Source organism: Maylandia zebra, linkage group LG1 (assembly GCF_041146795.1).
Source record: "Maylandia zebra isolate NMK-2024a linkage group LG1, Mzebra_GT3a, whole genome shotgun sequence".
In the NCBI taxonomy this organism is placed as follows: domain Eukaryota; kingdom Metazoa; phylum Chordata; class Actinopteri; order Cichliformes; family Cichlidae; genus Maylandia; species Maylandia zebra.
This window is the reverse complement of record NC_135167.1, coordinates 714,901-737,469: the sequence shown is the minus strand read 5'-3', so window position 1 is coordinate 737,469 and position 22,569 is coordinate 714,901. Positions and strand designations below refer to the sequence as shown.

The following is a 22,569-nucleotide window of genomic DNA, read 5'->3' as shown; positions in this document are numbered from 1 at the left end:
CACTGAGTTAGCAGGTAGCTCAGCGGTGCTGACTGACAGCCGGCGATTGAACCGTTCAGCGCGGCACTGAACCGCTCAGACACGTCCCAGTTTACCTTCATCCCATGGACGCTTTGGGAGGTAGAAAAGACTCGGTTTCATTCTCTCGCTCTCTCTCTGTGCCTCTTTTTTAATCTAACTTTGCGTGTCAAAACGTCAATTCCACGACAACGGGATGTGACAAGCAGGGCCTGGGGGGGAGGGGGGGGCTGGCTCTGAATCGAGGCCCTGGTGCAAATTGATTTTGATTTTCCTCCAAATCAGTCAAAGTGTTCAGCTTTAATGCGAGCTGATCAGAGAGCCACTTGGAGCACGAAGGACGAGGAGAGCAAGACAGTAACTGGAGAGATTAGCTGGGCTGTCAGTTCGGAGATCAGTGCCCATCACTGTCAGCGAAACGCACACACACAAGCCCGTTCAGCTATCTTAGTGAGGACCTTCATTGACATAATGGTTTCCCTAGCCCCTTACCTGAACCCTAACCATTAAAAATGAGTGCCTAACCCATACCATAAACCTAACCATAACCTAATTGTAACCCTGATACTACAATCACATTTTGAGACTAAAAAGGCCTTCAGATTTGTGAGGACCGGTGTGTGTGTCCTCACAACTAACTGTTCTCACAAGTATAGTAGAATGCAGATTTCGGTCCTCACAAAGATAGCTAGACAGGAACACACGCACACACTTGCTTCTCTTCACTGTTTCAGAGTGTACAAACCCTACATAATGGTTTTTACGTAACGTCCTGCAGACTGCAGAGACTCAAACTTCCCTGTAACATGTTTAATGTTTATTACACAGGGTTGGCTGTAATCTAGGCAAAATAACTCTTTAACAATATCACATTTCAATTTTTTTCTGACCCATCTATCAATTTTCTTGGCCTTATCCAGGGCCAGGTTGAGGGGGCAGCAGCCCAGTCCTCCCTCTCCCCAGCACCTCCTCCAGCTTATCGAGGGGAACTCTGAGATGTTTCCAGGCCAGTCGTGAGCTCGAATCACTCCTGTCCTGTGCGTCTGGGGTCTACTCCTCCTGGTAGGACATGCCTCACTCAGAAGGTGCCCGGGAGGCATTCTAGTCAGATGCCTGCCTCCTGTTGATGTGTAGGAGCAGCGGCTCTACTCTGAGCCCGTCTGCAATTACTGATCTACAGGGTGGACCATTTATATGGATGCACCGTAATAACATGGGAATGGTTGGTGATATTAAAGTCCTGTTTGTGGCACATTAGTATATGTGAGGGGGCAAACTCCTCATGATGGGCAGTGACCATGGTGGCCATTTAGAAGTCGGCCATCTTGGATACAACTTTTGTTTTTTCAATAGGAAGAGGGCCATGTGACACATCAAACTTATTGTAATGTCACAAGAAAAACAATGGTGTGCTTGGTTTCAATGTAACTTTATTCTTTCATGAGTTATTTACAAGTTTCTGACCACTTATAAAATGTGTTCAATGTGCTGCCCATTGTGTTGGATTGTCAATGCAACCCTCTTCTCCCACTCTTCACACACTGATAGCAACACCGCAGGAGAAATGCCAGCACAGGCATCCAGTATCCGTAGTTTCAGGTGCTGCACATCTCGTATCTTCACACCATAGACAATTGCTTTCAGATGACCCCAAAGATAAAAGTCTAAGGGGGTCAGATCGGGAGACCTTGGGGGCCATTCAACTGGCCCATGACGACCAATCCACTTTCCAGGAAACTGTTCATCTAGGAATGCTCGGACCTGGCACCCATAATGTGGTGGTGCACCATCTTGCTGGAAAAACTCAGGGAACGTGCCAGCTTCAGTGCATAAAGAGGGAAACACATCATCATGTAGCAATTTCAAATATCCAGTGGCCTCAAGGTTTCCATTGATGAAGAATGGACCCACTATCGTTGTACCCCATAAACCACACCAAACCATCACTTTTGTTGTTCCAACCGTCTTGGAGGGATCCATCCAATGTGGGTTAGTGTCAGACCAATAGCGGTGGTTTTGTTTGTTAACTTCACCGTTCACATAAAAGTTTGCCTCATCACTGAACAAAATCTTCTGCGTGAACTGAGGGTCCTCAGTGTTTGTTTTGCCCATTCTGCAAATTCTGTGCTGATCTGGGTCATCCTCGTTGAGATGCTGCAGTAGCTGGAGTTTGTAAGGGTGCCATTTGTGAGTAGCTAATATCCGCCAAAGGGATGTTGGACTAATGCCACTCTCCAGTGACATGCGGCGAGTGCTACACTGTGGGCTCTTTCTGAATGAAGCTAGGACAGCCACTGGTGTTTCTTTATTAGTGACAGTTTTCTTGCGTCCACATTTTGGCAAATCCAACACTGAACCAGTTTCACGAAACTTAGCAAGCTCCCAACTTACTCTCAGCTCCCAGTGTAATGTAATAGACACACCTACCCACTTCTGCAAGTGTGAAATGGACATGCACATGTGTCACACGGACACGGTGTGTATTACATGCTTTGTCATGATATCGTGTTGGCCGCTGTGTAACCAGGAGGCCACCAGCTGATGGAGCCAACAGAACCACATCATCTGCATCGAGCAATAATGTAACCATACTAAACCCAGTAATCAAATTACAGTTACTAATCACACCACTATGTTATTACTGAGTTCTTCAGCTGTCTGCACAGTGAGCAGACAAATCTAAATGGAATGGGGCCCTGTGGAGAAACTTGTGCTGATTTCACTTCATACAGAAGGAGGAAAATAATGGATTAGTCTGCAATGTTTGAGGAGTTCATTCATAAACGCTGCTTTTATTTTGTTTGCAGTAGAGTGCCAACAAAGACTGTAACTGACACGCAGCAGCTGCAGACGGCATGCTAGAACAAAGGTGGTGAAGAAGAGTGGTAAATGCAGCAATGAACAGTCAGTAGGATCCATGTGGCCACAGTGTTTTTCTGCTAAATGCTCTCTGGACAGCTTAAACTGACCGACCTCGAATCAACAATCCAAGATGACGCCAGTGAAGGTAAAAATCTTAGTCTGTAATGCTGGTGATGCACGAATGGTTCTAGCTTACTAAGATCAAAACAGAACTTTCCTATGGGGACACACTAACTCTGGAGTGATGTCACTGAGTGTTCAAGTGCAGCTGAAGCACCATGTAACGCAGGACGCTTCCTGTCAGCAGGACACCTCAGTCCCTCTGACACAATCTTACTGCTGTTTTCAGCACCCCGATTTCATATGTACTTTCCAATACCCTAGAAGACAAATCCCCTTACAGTGTATTATACTGCAGTTCATACGCCAGTGTGTGTGAATGTGGCTCAGCTGCAGGGGCGGGCGAAGCAGAGGGTTCAGCTGGTCGGCACAGCTGTTGGCCATCACCTAATTGTGAGTGTCTGTCTTACACAGTGGTGTGATGGGCGTGTGTGTGTGTGGAGAATCCTATTTTGGAACTGTGTGATGCTAATATGCATTGAATCGGGTAAATAAACTAAAATCACCTCATGTGTGCCCGTCTGTGTGTTGGGAATGACCGGTGACAACGTATTTCCAAGGTGAATATTAGCCTGTAATGTTGTGTGTGTATGGGTACCACATTCATCATGTTAAACTTTTAGGCTTGGCTGAACTGTGTCTGCTGAATCTGAATTGTCACACGGTAAGAAATGATCTCCCGTAACGACCGTCTGACTGATTGCGGTCCACCTTACCCTGTGGTGGGGAAACTGGATGTCTGTTCATTTGAAAGAGTTTGATGGCCTTAAACTCTGAGTGGATGGGAAGTGACAGCATCAAAGCAGGAGATAGACCACTCTAACGTCATGGTCTCTCCTGTCGCCAAGAAAGTGCCTCTGGAAAGGAGGGGGAGGAGACGTTAGGAGGCATCACTGCAATGCAAAACTAAGCCTTCCCCATTACCACGGGCATTCGTCAGAGACTAAAGACTACAAAACCTCTTGCGTGGCAGTAATACAGCTCTTTGGATCTATGCATGCATTTCCATGCAGATGCACAGCCATATATTTCTTACTCCTAGCCCTGATCTCACTCTCCTTTCAATGTAAGTCCTGTTGTGTTTTTATGGGCTTTGAAAGGCCAGAGAGGATCACAAGCCTGTTTCCCATGAGGTCAGCACTTTCCTCCAGCGCAGGGATGGTCTTTAAGGTAGCTTGTAATGTGCAAGGAGACGGGACCTAATAGATTGATACACAGGTTTTGACATGCTATTTGAGCGTGCGGGCTTGCTGTAATTGGCCACGTCATCATGCATTAAATTAACGATATATAGAGGAGTGCCCTGAGACGAGTGTCTTGGCCCGATCCGTCAGCCATCAGCGCAAAGTGCATGTGACAGGCCTCTCTGAGAGGAGGAAGAGGAGAGGGGGCGGAGAGGAGGAGGGCGCTTTTTAAAGTATTACTCTGATAGACGTTTCACTGCAAACTGTCTTTTTCTCCAACTACAGCTTTTATTCTAGGCATGTAGAAGCCACCCAGCCATCGCACTCGTTCAACTAGCTGCACTGAGCAGAGGAAGTCCACTTTGGCCCAAAACCACGGCTTTGCTCACATGTCTCCCTGCATCACGAACAAAGCTGTGTGTTAACTAGAAAACAAGAGCCTCTTAATGGACAATTCTCTGAAAATGGTTATACACAGTATTTATTTCAATGTTATCCCCATAGCACCAATTCACCACAACAGTGACCTCAAGGTGACCTTTATATATTACCCTACACCACCAGAAAGAAACCCCAACAATCACACAGCCAACCACTTAGTGACAGTGGGGAGGAAAACCCCCTTTTAACAGGAAGAAACTTGTTGCAGAGCCAGGCTCATGTGAGGGGAAAGAGAAGAGAGCAGACGGACCCAGAGATGAATAATAATCACAATGGGACACGCTCCTGGTCAGGACCATCTTCTGGACTTTATTTGTGGTTCTGACTTTAGATTTTTGAAGGTTTTGATTGGAGTAAAATAAAGCAACAATTACTTTAGCGTTCAATTCTCCTCTGTTCACTGAGCTCAGCATTTATTAGTACAAAGGAGATCAGTAGGAAGTGGAATGGCTCTCAGTTTCAAGCTTAGTTTCTTTTCATGTTCATACGCAGAACCATCAACGCCTGTGAGTTTAGACATTTACCAGAACAAACTGGGAATTTCAAGCCAGTGAAAGAGGTCATTTTTAATGACTAACATGTTTGCTTACAGTTCAGAGGTGAAGAAAAACATCTCAGAATCACTTCCTCACTCACTCCCAGCGTGCGGCTGCACGGCTGCAAATCATTTAAAATTCCACGTTGTCTGAGAAAATCTGCATAAATACAAGTTAGTGACAGCAGCTGTGCAGCCAGCCACGTCCGTATTTAAGATGAGTGATTACAGAAGATTGTCTTGTTAGGACCACACAGACATCTCAGGCGCCAACATGAAATATTCAGCCTTAAATGCAGAGGCTGCAGTGTCCTGCTACAGGCCACCTGCTGTTAGCTGGAGCCAGCTCAGCATCACGAAAACCAGCCGGTTCGAAGAATATCCAGGAAGAACGGGACCTGCGGCTCTACACTGACTCTAGTGATCGACCTTTATCCCTGTCCAAATCTCCATTTACAAAAGAGTTATTTTCATTTTTTCACACGCCTCCAGTTTTTTGGAGAAGAGACCAGGTGAGTATTTCGCCTGTTTTCTCAGAGTGTATTCTTGCCTCGCTCATCATTTAAAGGTAACAAATAGAACTAATCCAGAGGTTACTGTATATATTCAACCTTTGTTTAAAGTGAAAACACTGACACCTAAGACGACCTGTTCTTTTTTTCTTCTCTTAGACATAAACAAAGGACGTGAGCACTGTTTGTTCACGTTTACAGACAGGGCTGTTTAATGGTAGTACTACACAGCAAATTCAAAAGTGTTACATTTTTTGGTGTTAATAGTCTCCTTGCAAAAGTAGAGTTAATTTTACTCTAAGCAGAGTCACATTCTTTTAATGTAACTCTGAGGTGTAAAATGATAGTAGTTAAAATCGAGTGTTAAAAATGAGTGTTTCTCTGTCAAATCTGGAGGTGTTATAATGGAAACATTAACTCTTGACCTCTTAACTCTGAACTCCTACAGGGGCTATGACACCAATAGAGTAAATTCACAGACTCCGCCCCCAGCACGGCTCCAATCGAAGCTGAAGTGAAGCCGTTTCAGAACATTTTGCTCTACATATTTGAGTTGTTTGCCATGCTTGGTAAGTCATTTTTTCAAAGATTGTTTCAATTATTATTATGAGCTTTTACTTCTGTGGCTCTTTGGAGTTGAGACAAAGCTGTGTGAAAGGCATTAGCCGTGTTGCTCGGTGATAGCATAATAATCTGTTTTAGCTAGCTGAAAGGTATTGTTTGCGGGCAAATACCACAGCCTTGGAAAAAAAGCTTGCATGTGAATTTTCAGTCAAACTTTTGGTCAAATACACCTAAAACAATGTCTAGAATGTGAAATGTTGGTATAATGGTGCTACTTGAAGCCTGAAAACGATCGCCCATAAAAAAAAAACGAGCAAACGGCAATAACTGACGTCCTGACTCGATTCTACGTTAGCATAGATCCTTTCAGAGATTTGTGCACACGGTTTAGGTAAAAATGAAAAAGGTTGAGGTTTTACATTTAGTTCAGTATTACCTGTTGCCTGTGTCTTTGTCTTTTGGGAAAATACTTTACACAAGTAATGGCTCAAAGAGGATTCCTTTTTTTACTGTGCTGCAATTGTTTACTGGATTATTTGTGCCGTTAATTAGTGTCAACTAATTTTTATTCAATCTCCACACAGGATATGCTTGTGAAGATGGAATATGGGGGAGAGCAGAAGTGCGCTGAAGTTCCACAAAGTGATGAATGAAGGACATGCATATTGTATTGAAGAAATAAGTGATGAGAATGCTGTTATTTGCATTTACCATGTCAGACCTTTTGATAAACAAAATTCTAATGAAAGTGAGAACATGTATACTGTTACATCTTTCAGAAAATGTTTTGAAATTGTGGTGCACAGTTCAGAATAAAAGTTTTTCAAAAACCATTGCATCTTTTTAGTAAATGTTTATTTCCAAAAGAAATTTCTAGAAGTTCAGAACAGTAAAATTCCTGCTTTTTAGAATGAATTAGAAGATAACTCTTACGTAGTTAAACTAAAATACTCTTTGAGAGTTAATATATAAACTCTTAACACCAAGTGTTAAATTATCAACTCCAGACAGATTTGGTGTTTAACACTAAATCAGAGTTAATGTACCAACTCTCCAAAAAGAGTTAAATTAACACTCTCTGGTGTGGACCCATATAGACACTTTAATAGTGTTGAAATCAAATCCGACAGTGTTAATTTGGACATGGTGGATTTGCTGTGTACAGGATCCTCTCTCTGTGCCAAATTTCCATCCCCACCACATCAAACCTTCACCATTTCATCTGAAACATAGCTCAACGTTTAAGTCGTCTCTTGAATTATCACCTGCGTTCTTTAACAGCCTACAACAACTGTATAAAACACAACAAAAGCATCCAAAGAAATAATGTGCATATTAAGATAATGTTATATAAGAACAGAGAGCCAGCTGCACAACCAAATCACTGTGGAGCTCATAACCATCAACAGCACTGCCCGAGCACCGCCACCTCCATCCACCACAGGTATGCCAGTCAAACCTGCAAATATTTGCTGTGGATTATGACAGGACGTCTGTAGCCCTGCCTCAGCGAATCATGCTGCTGTCTCATAGCGTGAAGATGCTGTAGAACAAAAGGGTTCAGGATTCCTCTGAGGCCAGCGGGCGATCAAAAATGCTCTCCAAATTATCGGAAAGAAATAATCCAACTGAAAAATCATCTAATGCTCGTTTTGGCAGCACCTTCAGTTTTACTTACACAGTGACTAATCACATCAGCAGTCACCTCGAGGCCCTGTAAGCTAAAGACCTACAATAACACAGAAAAAACTAAACTGTGACCAAGTGCTTGGCAACAGTGGAAAGGAAAAAATCCCTTTTAACTGGAAGAAACCTCCTGCAGAAAGATGCTCTGGGAGAGGCAGCCATGTGCAATTTTAATCAATGTATCTTTTATAATGTATCAGTAGTTTTAAGATAAGTACTGCATAACATGAAGTATTTGACAGAAAAGTACTTAAGCAGTACCTGAGTTTAATTACAGTATAATTATTTGTGTAATTATTAGTTATTACTGACTTGTTTCAGTACACCTGCCTTTAAGTCTTTGTAGTTCAAATAAAGTCAGTGTAATTACAGGTGAATTAGTCATGGCTGCATTTTAAGTCACTTTGTGCCAAACTCGCTGGGTTTGCTCGAAAACATTCAGTCAGAGGATTCGCTGGTCCTGCCGGGCGTTACAGCAAACTCTTAACCTTCATTATGTCACAGTTTCCACCACGTTAGCTCCTGATGTTAGTTAGGAACCCTCTCTGTGATCACTTACAACATCTGAAGCTTCTCAGCACGGCCAGCTTTTAATGACATGCTAATCTATCAAACAAGGCCTCGGTTCAGACAAAGGAATTAGAGCCGAGCTTTGTGCAAAGGGTTCCCAGATTAGTTTGCAATCTTGAAGAAATTATTAAAAAGTCTCACCTTGGCCTGACTGTCTAATGTAAATGGCACGTGTGTGAAAGGCTGCGTGTCCATACATGTTCATGCATATATTCATTTTATCTGTGTGTGTGTGTGTGTGGGTGTGATGGAAACACTGACTCCTCTAATCTTTAAATTAGCTCTGAAAAAGAGAGCGCTGACCTTTACACAGAAGTTATATAAAGTTCAATTTAACAAGCTTCTCCTCTCTGTGATTTATGAACCTGGAGGCTGAAGTGGAGCCCACTCCTTCACTGCAGGAGGAGCAGAGAGAAAAGTCTCACCTGTGGAGGAGTTGGCCTCTCTTTCCAACTTTTTATTGGTGTGCGTTTCGCACTCTCTTTGTGTTCATCTCTGCTTTTCCCCGGACGCACATTAGCGCTTAGCTCAGATAGCAGGACAAAAATGACTCAGGCACTGAAAAGCAATCATGAATGTTGCTTCATGTGTCAGTTCATTTTCCCACTGTGGCTGCTGCTTTCCTTCCATCCCTTCACCTCCTTTCCCGTGGTTCCAGGTCCTCCTCCTCCTCCTTGCCCTGAGCTCACGTTAGCTCTCAGCCTGTGTTTCCAGGGGTTAAATCACGTCAGAGCAAACCTGCTGTGGACTGGGCAGTGATCACATGAACCTGCTGACCAATTAGTTGTCTGGAAAACATGCTCATCAAGATCCCATGGACCACCATCTCAAGCTTTAGTTTTAACCTCACTAGCACTGAGACATTCTTGGAAAACCATTTGCTGTCTTAGCTTTATACATGCAGACATTGTAGCTCCAGCCTGGTTACAGGTTTAACTCTTTTCCCCCAAAAGCCGACTGGCACTAACCTCTGAAGCTCTTTTCTAAACTGAGAAGCTGGTTATAGAACAACATGACTGGGGTTACATCACACGTTTCTTTAAGGAGAACGAGTAAAGGCGGCACGCTACGACTTCCTCTATGGAAACGGCTAAAATGATCGAATAGCTTCATCTAAGCTTCGTGATCATTTCACAAAACTGTAGCTGGAAGTCTGCTAGCTTGCGTAGTCGGCATTCTATCCACATATGTATACATGTTTTTAATATACAAGGATGTCAGCTTGTCACAGACTCACACATCTGTTTAATTTTAATCAGACTGTGATTTCTCTTCCTTCGTACACCTGTCCACGTTGACTGTGTAGCCTGATGTTCAGCTCAGGGATGCCTGATCAGGAAAACATGTCCTGGATCTGTTGAGTTGACTGAGACTGCAGGCCTGTGGAGCTCAAAGCAGAAAGGTGGGGCGTTAGTAGAACTCAGCGGGGGTGAGACAGATCGAAGGGGCAGAGGTAAATAATGAAGACGAGGGTGAATGACAGCGACGAAGAAAAGGCCGGATGGGAGGAGGGAGAGCCGGGAGCAGCCAGGTGGCGTTTGAAGCAGGAAGCTGGCGAGACAACAGAGGCGGCTTTACTCCAGAGACACAGCAATCGGACACCACAATGGGAGTCACGCAGGCCAAACTGCGTCTGTGTGATGGAGACGTTCGGCCTTTCATTGTGTCTGCAGAGCACCTTTGTGCCATCCTGAGACACAATCCAACAGCAGAGTGTAAAGAAGGAGCAGGGGACAAGTGGGCGAGCAAACACGGTTAAACAAACCTCCTGTGTAAATGCTCCGTTTGTGATCCGGTGCCCATTTTTATTTATCTCCTGCTCCTCCTCTCCTCCCTCGGCACACCTGGGCCTCGGAGCCTCGCCGGCTTTGTGTGTCGAACGCCGTCAGGACATATTTGCATAGAAAAGCCGTTTGCATATCAAACAGCTGGGACAGCGAGTGCACATCATCTCTCACTGATTTACAGCGAGATGCATGTTGCGCTGACACGCTGGAGTGCGTGTCCCCTTTACCTCCATTTGCCCTTTGTGGGCATATCTTAAACGATCGCAGCGGCGGTTAGTGTGTGAATTTACTCTGACATACTCAGTTTGCTGTGTATGTTCTCTCTCTCTCGCTCTCTCTTTCTCTCACACACACTCACAAACACACACAGAGGATCCACTGTGGTTGCTAATAAGGGTATTCGTCACGCCGACAGCTCTCAATGACAGTGCTTTTCCACTGGCCACCACGATTCTCTGTCAATTATGAACTTATCTTTTGATTCTGCCTGTGTGTGCTTGTGTGTGTGTGTGTGTGTGTGTGTGCTACCTGATGTCATGATGGACGTTAGTTAAGCGCTAGGGTCGACCTTCATCATCATCTGAGCTTCCAATGCAAACCGCCCTCATATCTGACTCCTCCCCTTCTTTTCCATCAGCACCTGATGTCATTGTTGATGTGTTAACAGACCTCTCTGCATTGGATTGTACTTGTTGTTAATCTCTGTCTCTCTTCCACAGCATGTCTTTATCCTGTGCACTTGGTGGACTCGCTCTGCGGTAGAGTATCACTTCCTGTTCCTGCTCAAACACAGTGGTGTTTCTGAGTAGCTTATCTGCTTAGCAATTTAAAATACTTTAAAATACATTCTTCATCCGAAGCACACTTTCTGTGTACTCACTACCTAATTTATAGACAAAGTATTCACTCACTGTCTCTGTACTGTTTCGCTAGCTTAGCTTGTAGCCGACTCGTTAGCACCATGGCTACTTCACCTGTCCCTCCTGCACTTTCTTGCTCATTGTGTCAGATGTTTAGTTACTCCTCGGCCTCCTTTAGCAGTAATGATATCTGTAACAAATGTAGCATATTTGCAGCTCTGGAGGCCAGGATTACTGAATTGGAGACTCGGCTTCGCACCCTTCATTCACCCATAGCTAGCCAGGCCCCTGTAGCTGGTGCAGCCGAAGATAGCGTAGGCCCTGCCAGCTGTTCCCCAGCAGACCCCAAGCAGCTGGGGAAAGAGGGCGGCTGGGTGATGGTGAGGAGGAAGCATAGTCTTAAACAGAAGCCCCAGGTACACCACCAATCTGTTCATGTGTCTAACCGTTTTTCCCCACTCGGCGACACACCCGCCGGGGGTCAAACTCTGGTAATTGGTGATTCTGTTCTCAGACATGTGAAGCTAGAGACACCGGCAACCGTAGTCAATTGTCTTCCAGGGGCCAGAGCAGGCGACATTGAAGGAAATTTAAAACTGCTGGGTAAGGGTAAACGTAAATACAATAAAATTATAATTCACGTCGGCACTAATGACACCCGGTTACGCCAGTCGGAGGTCACTAAAATCAATATTGAATCGGTGTGTAACTTTGCCAAAACAATGTCGGACTCTGTAGTTTTCTCTGGTCCCCTCCCCAATCAGACCAGGAGTGACATGTTTAGCTGCATGTTCTCCTTAAACTGCTGGCTGTCTGAGTGGTGTCCCAGAAACGATGTGGGCTTCAAAGATAATTGGCAAACCTTCTGGAGGAAACCTGGTCTTGTTAGAGAGACGGCATCCATCCCACTTTGGATGGAGCAGCTCTCATTTCTAGAAATATGAACAAATTTATTAAACCCTCCAAAATATGACTATCCAGATTTGGGACCAGGAAGCAGAGTTGTGGTCTTACACGCCTCTCTGCAGCTTCTCTCCTCCTGCTACCCCCCCAAAAACTCATCTCCATAGAGACTGTGTCAGCTCCCAAACAGACAGAAAACAAACTAAAAACCAGCAACAAACAACTTAAACATAAACACAAAGAAAGAACAATACAGTATCCACATCTGAACCAAAGAGTAAAACAGTGAAATGTGGATTATTAAATATTAGGTCTCTCTCCTCCAAGTCTCTGTTAGTACATGACTTAATAATTGATCAACAAATTGATTTACTCTGCCTTACAGAAACCTGGTTGCAGCAGGATGATTATGTTAGTTTAAATGAATCAACACCCCAGAGTCATTCTAACTACCAGAAATCTCGAAGCACAGGCTGAGGGGGAGGTGTGGCAGCAATTTTTCACACCAGCCTATTAATCAACCAAAGACCCAGACAGACTTTTAATTCATTTGAAAGCCTGATGCTTAGCTTCATCCACCCCAGCTGTAAAACTCTGAAACCAGTCTTACTTGTTATCATCTATCGTCCACCTGGGCCTTACACAGAGTTTCTGTCTGATTTCTCAGACTTTTTATCTAATTTAGTTCTGAGCTCAGATAAAATAATTATTGTGGGTGATTTTAACATCCATGTAGATGCTAAAAATTACAGCCTCAACATGGCATTTAATCTGTTATTAGACTCAATTGGTTTCTTTCAAAATGTAAAAGAACCCACCCACCACTTTAATCACACTCTAGATCTTGTTTTAACATATGGCATAGAAACTGAACATTTAACAGTGTTTCCTGAAAACCCTCTCCTGTCTGATCATTTCCTGATAACATTTACATTTACAATAATTGATTACACAGCGGTGGAGAGTAGACTTTATCACAGTAGATGTCTTTCTGAAAGCGCTGTAACTAAGTTTAAGAATATAATCCACCCACTGTTATCATCTTCAATGCCCTGTACCAACATAGAGCAGAGCAGCTATCTGAACGCTACTCCAACAGAGGTCGATCATCTTGTTAATAATTTCACCTCCTCACTACGTACGACTCTGGATACTGTAGCTCCTGTGAAAACTAAGGTCTCTAATCAGAAGTACCTGACTCCGTGGTATAATTCTCAAACACGTAGCCTAAAGCAGATGACTCGTAATCTGGAGAGGAAATGGCGTGTCACAAATTTAGAGGATCATCATTTAGCCTGGAGAAATAGTTTGCTGCTTTATAAGAAAGCCCTCTGCAAAGCCAGAACATCTTACTATTCATCACTGATTGAAGAAAACAAGAACAACCCCAGGTTTCTCTTCAGCTCTGTAGCCAGGCTGACAAAAAGTCAGAGCTCTTGTGAGCCAACAATCCCTTTAACGCTAACTAGTAATGACTTCATGAACTTCTTCACAAATAAAATTTTAATCATTAGAGAAAAAATGACCAATAATCATCCCACAGATGTAATATTATCTACAGCTACTCTTAGTACCATTGATGTTAAGCTAGACTCTTTTTCTCCAATTGATCTTTCTGAGTTAACTTCAATAATTACTTCCTCCAAACCATCAGGCTGGACAGCTGCAATTCATTATTATTAGGATGTCCAAAAAACACCCTGAAAAAGCCTTCAGTTAATCCAAAATGCTGCAGCAAGAGTCCTGACATGCACTGGAAAGAGAGAGCAGATTTCTCCTGTTTTGGCTTCCCTTCATTGGCTCCCTGTTAAATCCAGAATTCAAAATCCTGCTCCTCACATACAAGGTCTTAAATAATCAGGCCCCATCTTATCTTAATGACCTTGTAGTACCATATCACCCTATTAGAGCACTTCGCTCTGACACTGCAAGCTTACTTGTTGTTCCTAGAGTATTTAAAAGTAGAATGGGAAGCAGAGCTTCCAGTTTGGATTCAGGAGACAGACACTATCTCTACTTTTAAGATTAGGCTTCAAACTTTCCTTTTTGCTAAAGCATATAGTTAGGGCTGGACCAGGTGACCCTGAATCCTCCCTTAGTTATGCTGCAATAGACGTAGGCTGCTGGGGATTCCCATGATGCATTGAGTTTTTCCTTTCCAGTCACCTTTCTCACTCACTATGTGTTAACAGACCTCTCTGCATTGAATCATATCTGTTATTAACCTCTGTCTCTCTTCCACAGCATGTCTTTATCCTGTCTTCCTTCTCTCACCCCACCCGGTCGCAGCAGAAGCCCCACCCCTCCCTGAGCCTGGTTCTGCCGGAGGTTTCTTCCTGTTAAAAGGGAGTTTTTCCTTCCCACTGTCGCCAAAGTGCTTGCTCATAGGGGGTCATATGATTGTTGGGTTTTTCTCTGTATCTATTATTGTAGGGTCTACTTTACAATATAAAGCACCTTGAGGCGACTGTTGTTGTGATTTGGCGCTGTATAAATAAAATTGAATGAACCATTTCTTCATAAACTCCTTCAGTTCCTAAAGTCTGAGGCACACCTGAGAGTTAAAACTTCCAAACTGAGCTCCCGTGAAACTTTTGTGAAGCATTCAGAAATTTGCCGTCCGTGAGCTTTAAAACACTCGACCAGAGCTGATGAAGAGCTCGCAACCACCAAAGGCTTTTATTAAAACATAAAGGATGAGTGGCGCAGAGACACGGTCAATATATAAGCAGGTGACAAGTGTTTAACCCTCCCCTCGTGCAGCCGTGTGCCGCCGCCATCCGTTGTTCCGTCTGTGAATGCAGGGCCATGCGGTCTGGCCATGGCCAGGTTTCTGCTGTTTTGCATGCTGAAATCTCATTCCTCCTCCTGCCCTAAATTAGTCCAGAGTCTGAGGTAATGAAATCACTCACAGCATTAGGAAGTAACTTGGCATTCCTTTTTGTTCCTGTGCACTGCTTAACGGTCCTCCTGAGGGAACCGGGCTCTTGCCAGTGAAAGTTCCACCCTGGCACAAACCGAGCTTTCGCAAATGAAGACATATGTCGCTAAGAGAGAAGAAAAAGGCCAGCACATACCTCTGAGTGAACAAAAAGGCCTCATAAATCCAACCTTTCCAGTAAGACACAAATGAAATTTGGAGCTGAAGTTTTAGAGTTTCTCTCTTAGATGATTGGAATGAATATGGGCTGGTTAAAGTTTAATATCCTATTATGCGCGTCTGTTTAACTTGCCTGGACTGTCAGGGACCCAAGCTTTTTTTCTTCTGTCACTCGCTCACTGAGATTTTTCAATATTTTCCAGAGCTTATGGGCATCCGTAACAGCTCAGATCTGCTTTTTCATTTGACATGTTGAGCCTCCGGGGTACGATCTGTGTCACTTAGGAAGGCTGAGTCTGGAGCCTCTGATGTGTATTACAAGATATGTAAAACAGCTCCAGTGTGCAGCTACAGATAAGCTCTTAGCTGAGCGATGGAAAATATTACACAATAACTGACTGAATGTGTGAAAGTGACTTGAAATAATGAAGAGCGTTTGATGAGAAAGAGAACATTTCGGGATAATAGCGGCGTGAACGGTAACTTCTCTTTCTTTAAACCCTAAAACGAGGCGCTTCACTAAAAAAGAAAGCACACCAACTGCGACATTCACGCTGGAGCCATACGAGTCCTGAAAGTTTACATGCCGCCACTTTAGGTTTAAGTAACCACAGCTGGCCACATTTGGCTGATAACTTGGTTATCAGTCAGGAGACTGTACAGGAGCATCAATCAGACACAGATCAGGATCAGTAACATTCAGATAAAATCCTAAATAAATAAAAAGCCATCTTGTAGGTCACATGATGTCATTCAAACACAGTCCAGAGGTCCAGTTCAGGGACTCCAGTTAGCTCAGGTGAAGCATAGGAATCAGCTAGCAGCTACACCCGTCTGTGTCACCATCCACCTGTCAGTCACAGAGGTCACGCCCCTAACAGTGCAAAAGTCTTAATACAATTTAAACAGATGAGCTACAGAAACATCCTCCCCTGTACAGGTGTTATGGAGAACCAAATCTTTGTGTATCAGACTGTAAATGTGTTTATTTCTGCTGTGAAGCTTTAATATCGAAGTCTATGGAGACGGACTCACTGCTGCCTCTGCTGGACGTTAGAGGAACTGCAGGTTCACAGGTTACTGCTTAACACATAACAAATTTACTTGGATATTTTTAACAAATCAATCAATCAAGAATGACCGATTTATTAAGTGGAACTCTTTAATTCAATTCAATTCAATTCAATTTTATTTATATAGCGCCAAATCACAACAACAGTCGCCTCAAGGCACTTTATATTGTACAGTAGATCGTACAATAATAGATACAGAGAAAAACCCAACAATCATATGACCCCCTATGAGCAAGCACTTTGGCGACAGTGGGAAGGAAAAACTCCCTTTTAACAGGAAGAAACCTCCGGCAGAACCAGGCTCAGGGAGGGGCGGGGCCATCTGTCACCACCAGTTGGGGTGAGAGAAGGAAGACAGGATAAAGACATGCTGTGGAAGAGAGACAGAGATTAAATCAAATCAAATCACTTTTATTGTCACATCACATGTGCAGGTACATTGGTACAGCACATGTGAGTGAAATTCTTGTGTGCGAGCTTCACAAGCAACAGAGTTGTGCAAAATACAATAATGTAAACAGGCAAAATATACGAATGGCTAAATCTGAAACTAATAAATATATGTACAATATATAATAGTATATGCAAAAAAAAAATAAAAAATTTCTGGATGTGTATACTAAATGTTTTTCTACGTGTGTGTGTGTGTGTGTGTACACATATTTTACAGATTAAATAGAGTCAACAATAAATAAAATATATAAAAATATACAGAGTGAGACATGTGCAAAACAGTGGCATTACTGTACAGTATGGAGTGCATAATGTTGAAGTTCCAGTAGTGAAGCTGAGGTGTCTATGACGTGTTCAGCAGTCTGATGGCCTGGTGGAAGAAGCTGTCTCTCAGTCTGCTGGTACGGGACCAGATGCTGCAGAACCTCCTTCCTGATGGAAGCAGTCTGAACAGTTTATGGCTGGGGTGACTGGAGTCCTTGATGATCCTCCCCGCTTTCCTCAGGCAGCGCTTCCTGTAGATGTCTTGGAGGGAGGGAAACTCACCTCCAATTATCCGTTCAGAGCACCGCACTACTCGCTGGAGAGCTTTGCGGTTGTAGGCGGTGCTGTTGCCATACCAGGTGGTGATGCATCCAGTGAGGATGCTCTCAATGGCACAGCAATAGAACGTCCTGAGGATGCGGGGGCTCATGCCAAATCTTTTCAGTCTCCTGAGAAAGAAGAGGCGCTGCTGCGCCTTTTTCACTGTTTTGTTCATGTGTACTGACCACGTAAGATCCTCAGCCAGATGTACCCCAAGGAACCGGACTGTAGTGAACCGGAGGTTAATAAAAGATATGATTCAATGCAGAGAGGTCTATTAACACATAGTGAGTGAGAAAGGTGACTGGAAAGGAAAAACTCAATGCTTCTTCATTCAGATCAAACTGAGGTTATTGTACTCGGCCCCCGAAAATCTTAGAAATATGGTATCTAAGCAGATTCTTACTCTGGATGGCATTACCTTGTAGTGATGTTTGATTCGTGAATGAATCGTTCAAGACTCGAGAATCAACTGACTCACTGACTCATCCCTGTTTCTGTTAGCAAACTAATTCGCTTAGTAGAAATATATCTAGCTTATAATTAAAATTGTGGGGGGGAAAAAACAACAGCCAGTTTCTTAACAATAGCATTTCTGCTCTGAACTGGAAGAAAAAACCCTGAGTAGAAGATCACATCAAGAAAATAGCTCCTCGGTTCACAGTAGCATCGCTCTGCTAACATGCTAACAGCACATTTGAGCTACTCACCCCCTCCCTTCCTGTGTTGAATCGTAAGCGTAAGCGAATCACTCAGGACTCACTCACCCCCTCCCTCCTGGCTCACAGCTTCTTCTTCTTCTTGGTTGGCAACCAATGTTAAGGCGCATTACCGCCCCCTGGCGCACAGCTCAATGGACATTTAGATGCGAAAATATATATTTAACACATTTAAGGAAAATACTAATAAAATAAAAATAAACAAAATAAATGTTTATTAAGCAATTTTGATAGGAAATTGCTTAATTTTAGAAATGTTTTTGCTCTTTTTTGCTCTATAAAATAGTTGTTTTTTTTAGAATCACTCATCTTAGCAGTAGGATTTACATGAAAAGAGAAACAAATTAAGTTTGAGTGAAAATGTAAATTTTTTGCACTCTCTGGTCAACTGACTCAGTGAATCAAATGACTCAAAACACCCGATTCACTTTGGTGAGTGACTCATTAAAATCCGATTCAGTAAAAAGAATCAAATTTACCATTACTATTACCTTGGCCTCCAGTAACACTGTGCGGAACCTTGGAGTCATGTTTGACTTACATGCCCCTTCTTGAAGGTTTCAGTCCAGTGTAGTGTGTTACTAATGGCAGTCACTGTGGTCCTTCAGATCAATAACAAGCTACTCCTGTGTAGTTCTGGGCTGACCCGCCTCCTTTCTCATGATCATCCTGACCCCTTTTGCATGGAAGGCCTGTCTGAGGATGGTAGATGGTCATTTCCAAACAATCGCACAAAAAACGGTCACCTTCTCATCAAGCTTCATCGTCTTATAGCTTACCCTAGCCTCGTGCAGTTCTGCAGTCTTGTCCCTTACATCCTCTGACAGCTCTTTGGTTCTGAACATGGTGTGAAAAATTTATTCTGTGGACAAATTAAATGTTACATCTCAGGTACTGTTGTGGCAATAGTTTGAAATCAGTTATTTTCAGTTTCCTCTTAAAGATCTTAAAGTTTACCTGAATCCACCTCAGGTGTTTCTGGTGTGACCTCACCACGGTTGTTTCTTCGCTTTATAAACTCTTACAATTCTCTCCAATTGTATTTATTCGTCACCAAAATCACAACAGCCTCACGGTGCTTCATGCTGTAAGGCAGAGACTACAGTAATAAGAATCTTAATTTACAGTGAGGCGCTTCAAGGCCTTTTGTTATTTTATGTATGTTTAAGATATTTTAAGACTATTCGCGTAATCCAAGGAGTAAATTACTTAATTAACATGACACGAAAGAACGCGGTGTGACCTGATTTCTTCCTCAGTAGATTTTATAACGGCACTGGGAATAATCTGATCCCTGACCTGATGCGTGCACGTATGACACACACTGATTTAAATTTTTCCTGCACATAAATGTGCGCCTTCACTAAAAGCACTCTTTCAGACCTTCAGCAAAGCAGGCTCCGTCCTCACTTACCCCACCGCGAGGAGGACAGGAAGCAGCTGGGATGTGTTGGCGTGACAGCAGACCGACCAGAGGACCAGTTTTCATAGTTCTTTAATTAATTATGCCTCTTTTTTATTCCCCTCCCCCACCATTGCTGCGATAAACCCAGTAATTCGCTGAATGCGGCGTACACATTCCACATCGGCGTCACATCCTGATGTGACAAGCGTGGAGGAGTAATTGATTACATTAATAGCTAATTGCTGGCTCATAATTGGGTCTGACTCAATTAAAAAACCTCTGGGTGATAGTAATGAAACAGGGCGCTGCGGCTGAGCGAGCGGTGGTGAGACCGATCTCGCCACTTTCCACAGGCTTCGAGAAAGGGGGAGGGGGTTCTCGATACACCTGCAATGCTAAATCATGACTGCCTCAGTAGATAGAGGCCAGCCTGGGAATGCTTTGTGCTGTTTTTGCAATTCCTCAATGTGGATTTATATCTTTTGCTTTGGGAGAGGTTGTAATATTTCACCGGGTGTGCGGCGGTGGAAGTGCACACGTGGGGGTTGTGTGAGGGTTGGGGTTGCGGAAATACGGTATCAGCATATATTGTAATTTCATTTTGATAAGGCCGTGCTTATGGACCGCTACGGCTCATTGTAGCAAAGGGAAGCAGCATTATTTTACATATTCTCCCAGCGCAGGGACACTGAAGCGCAGTTATTAGCGCGGCAGCGCTAAAAGGGGATAGCATCTGCAAATGAGGACAGGTGCTCGGCTAGCTAACACAACGCACTGGAGCGGCCTGATAACACAAACGTGCCGTGAAGTCGGTTTATTTCCTGAAATGCAGATGTGATGCGTGCTGATGTTTGTCTCTGTGTTTAGCTGAGTCTGTATGCAAAGAGGCACACATTAATATTCCTGCACGAGTGTGTATCGCGTGTCTTAATCTGTGTGTGTGCGTCAGTGAGTGTGTGTGCATCCCCTACCTCCGCCGCTGTCAAAATTTCCTTTCAAAGCTGCCTGATCGGGTCGGGCCTCGTCAGCCTGTCACCAAGGCCGGCGTTTCATTAGGGCTGCCGCTCTCCGTCCGTCCGCCCCGCCGAGCACAAGAGCTCAAACACATGCGCAAATTAAATCGACATCCAAACTCACTCCCATACACAAAGCAATTTAAATGATATTCATTAGAGCGATGACAAGTCCTGATGAGCCTTTCAGTACTGCAGAGAGGCTGAGAGACAGGGAGAGGGGATGGAGGGATCTTTTTCTCCCCATCAGCTTTTTGCCAACTCTGTTTCAGGGGCGCTCAGCCAAGGCGCCCGTCAGCGCACGTCCCCTCAGAAGAAAAATACACATCGTGTAAAGAGCTTCTACCTGTCCACGTGTGGTGTCGTCTTCCAGTGAGATAAGTATGTCTGAGTGTGGGCCGTGGGCCCATGCTGAAGATGTGAATGATCTGAAAGCTGCCGGTGGTGTGGGTAAAGTTTCCATCATAGGATGTGGAACACAAAGGCGTTTCCCAGCGATGGTGGTCAGCACCCCCGCTGGCACTTGTGACGTACATGAAAAATAAGTATGAATTGATCGGCCAGTCAATCAATAATTACAGATCTCAAGTTATTAGAAGACACAATTTGTCCCAATGAGCTGTTAAAGGACTTCAAGGACAGGATGTACAGACCGTCAACAAGAAGCTCGATGAGAAGGCAACCGCTGTTGTCATGATTGTTCAGAAACGGAAGAAATAGAAAGTGACCATCAGTCTGGAGCTCCATGAAAGGCCCTGCATCTCAGGGTGAGGATGCACATCAGAAAGAGGGTGGATCAGCCCAAAACTACACGGGAGAAGCCACCCTAGCCCTAAACTGAAGGCTTCGCTGTACTAGACTGAGGTCTCGATGGTCTCTGATGCTGTCGGCATATCCATAACGCTGAGTCAGTGTGTAGTTCTAACCGTGCAGTGATTTGTTTGATTCTGTCGGGACGTTACTGCTCTCTCTTTCTTCTGCTCCTAACAGAACAATTCAATTCTCTCCTAAAAGCCTCTGAGGAACCTTCAGGCTTGACAAAGGTGAATGAAGCTCTCTTATATTAAATGTAAACATGCTGTCCGAGTGTTTGCGGTCATCGCTGCACTGAATGCATGCGGCGCTGTACATGTAGCGTGTTTCTACAGCTCCGCTCAGCCTTTTGTTCCTGCAGCCGCACGCACATCAGCTCAGATGTTGTAATCAATTTGTGCGGCCAGACGTGGTCTGGACATGTGTGTTAATTAACGCTCTTGTGGGAGGAAATAATTTAACCGTGATAATTAGCTTGAAGAGAAGCAGTGAGAGGGGTGTGATCTCTGGAATGTCTGCCATCCAAACTCTAACGAACACCACAACATCAGCATTTATAAGGCACGAAATCATCAATGTTACAGTCTCCACTGTTCAATTAAGGAAATGACAGAGTCGTCCGAACCTCCCAGCATCCTCCTTCAACTTCACCTGGAGCTCCGTGGTTTTATCCTCCCTGTCAGCCTGTGAAGTTCACGTGTTGGGACTTGATGATTATGGCTCACTATCCTACTCATTATCCATTTTCTGTTTATCCATAGCTTGATCTGAGTTTCCTAGGACTGCTGTGTGTCAGTGACTATGTTCAGAACTTTCTGGACTGGCTTTTCAGCTGCGGCTAAGAGGTGGAGGGGTTCTCAGGTGGTCTCAGACTCATCTCTCTGCTTTTTGCAGGTGACGTCAGAGTCTCAGCGTCCCAAAGTGAAGTTTAAACAACTCCCTGCCTTCAGCGCCAGTTGGTTGCGGCAGATGGCCGCCCCTCCCTCAACCAGGAGGTTTCTTCTTGTTAAAAGGGAGTTTTTCCTTCCCGCTGTTGTGCTGTTGGAGTTTCACTGTACTATTGTAGGGTCTTTCTTTACAATATAAAGCACTAAAACTGATCTGAACTGAAAAATGAAAACACACATAATACGAGGAACTCAATAGCAGGCAGTGATTTCAGTGAAGTCATACCAATTAATGCACAATTATCATTCATTAATTAATTATCCACTCAAAGGGTGACTATCTGGTATGTGTTTTAGTAAAATAAATAAGACCATGCTTTAACGGGTTAAACACATTTTTATTACAGTCCTGGTGAGTTTCCCTCCAGGGAGGCCGAAGTCTTTGGAGAGGCGTTGAGAATCTGACGATCTGATTAAAG

General features: G+C 43.9%; 1 long non-coding RNA gene across 1 annotated transcript; it reads left to right on the top strand.

The window, feature by feature from the left end:
- The first annotated feature begins 6,035 nt into the window (after positions 1 to 6,035).
- LOC143419887 (uncharacterized) lies at positions 6,036 to 7,069 on the top strand. The gene is made up of 2 exons (XR_013099909.1): positions 6,036 to 6,241; positions 6,821 to 7,069. It is a non-coding gene; the product is annotated as an uncharacterized LOC143419887 (long non-coding RNA).
- The last annotated feature ends 15,500 nt before the right edge of the window (positions 7,070 to 22,569 follow it).